Source organism: Salvelinus sp. IW2-2015, unplaced genomic scaffold (assembly GCF_002910315.2).
Source record: "Salvelinus sp. IW2-2015 unplaced genomic scaffold, ASM291031v2 Un_scaffold3224, whole genome shotgun sequence".
In the NCBI taxonomy this organism is placed as follows: Eukaryota; Metazoa; Chordata; class Actinopteri; order Salmoniformes; family Salmonidae; genus Salvelinus; species Salvelinus sp. IW2-2015.
The window spans coordinates 39732-41897 of NW_019944511.1; positions in this window are offsets into that span (position 1 = coordinate 39732).

Here is a 2166-nt window from a genome sequence, read left to right on the forward strand (position 1 = left end):
GGATGTCTGACAGGCTGTAAATTATAGCTACACTTACCGAGAGATCGAAACTGTGCCGGTGTAAAAGGGCCACGTTTACAATCTATCCCGCTGTCTGTAATTCAGTGACTAAATTATCCCACATATCAACAACAGGTTTAAATGTTTGTTTTTTAGCCACTTTAATTGCATTGCTGGCTGGTAATAAGTTGTTCCCGAGGTGAAATCTTTAAATACTATTTACGTCTTAGGTAAGTAAAAGGGAGACTGTTGCTGGGTTGGTTAAAAGAGTTCTGTTGATGTAAAACCCATTGAAAATTGTAATTAACTTGTAAGGCCTTGTAATTGCCTTATAATTAGCTCTTAAGGTCTACATTTCCTCTGTGTAATTCAGTAGTGATTTAAATTGTCCAACTCATTTATACAGTATAAGCCTAGTTTGTGCCAAATCAAATGCAGCATCGGAGGGGTAAAAAATTCCTGTTACTTTCATTTGACGAGGCGTTGGTTTATGTATGCAGGTGTTCAGTCCTATTCTGTCTCATCAAATCTATTATTTAGGAGGAAAAATCACATTAATTTCCCTCTGACATAGAGATGTATGGGGTTGGCAGAAACAATTATTGTATGAATGACCCCTGCAGTTAGTCCTCTGATCACTGAGGCAGCCTCCCTAATAGCACCGTATTACACCGTATGCACCTCCCTAATAGCACCGTATTACACCGTATGCACCTCCCTAATAGGGTATAGGGAGCCATTTGACCAGGACCCATAGTGAATAGGGTATAGGGAATAGGGTCATATTTAACAAGGGCCTACAGAGATTAGGGTATAGGGAATAGGGTCCTATTTGACCAGGGACTATAGGGTATAGGGTGCCATTTGACCAGGGCCTATTGAAATAGGGAATGGATGGTATGGGTGTCGCTTTTGACCAGGACCCATCAGGAAAGGGTATAGGGAATAGGGTCCATATTTGAGCAGGGCCACAGAGTTAGGTATGGAATAGGGTCCAATACGGGAATAGGGTATAGGCCAGTTTTGACCAGCTAGAAAAAGGGCTGGATAGGCCACGGACCATAGAGAATATGGGTATAGGGAATAGGGTCCTATTTGACCAGGGCCATAGTATAGGGTATAGGGATGGGCATTTTGACCAGGGCCCATGAGAATAGGGAAATAAGGGTCATTGACGGACTAATAGGGTTTTCCTTTTGAGCAGCTGATAGGGACTAGTAAAGGCTTGACTAGCCTATGAATAGGGTATAGGGAATAGGGGACATATTTTGAACAAGGTCCATAGAGAATAGGGTATAGGGAATAGGTCCTTATTTGACGCAGGGCGCCATAGAGAATAGCGGGTACGGGAATAGGGCCCTATTTGACCAGGGCCCATAGAGATAGGGTAACGGGCAATAGGGTCTAATTTGACCAGGCGGCCCATAGAGAATAGGGTATAGGGAACTAGGGTCCTATTTTGACCAGGGCCCTAGACGAATAGGGTAAGGGAATGAGTGGTCGCTATTTGACCAGGGCCCAATAGAGAATAGGGTTATGGGTGGCCTTTTGACGCAGGAACCCATAGAGGAATAGGGTATAGGGAATAGGGTGCATTTTGAAGCAAAGGGCCCATAGAAGAATGAGGGTATAGGGTATGGAGGGTGCCTTTTGGGACAAAAACCAGCTCTAAATAGTCCCACCACCAAGCAGAAACTGCCTCTCCGAACCTTCCTCCCAGCTCTGCGAAGGCTAACAACAGGGAGCATCACAGTGAGACATCACAAACAGGGACATCACACTAGGGACATCACACTGGAGAGCACATAACACTAGTAGCAGCATCACACTAGTAAGATCATCACGACTAGGGACATCAAGCTGGGGACATCACACTAGGGACATCAGCACTGGAGACATCACACTATAGGACATCAAGTGGAGACATCAACAGTGGAGACAATCAACACTGGAGACATCACACTGGGAGAAGATCACATAATAGACATCAACTAACGGGGACATCACACTGGAGACAGTCAGCACTGGATGACATCACACTATAGACATCATCACTGGAGACATCACATAGACATAACGGAGAGCATCGAACAGGACATTCAATGGAGACAATCACACTGGAGACAATCAGGCACTGAATAGACATCACACTGGGAGACACACTGC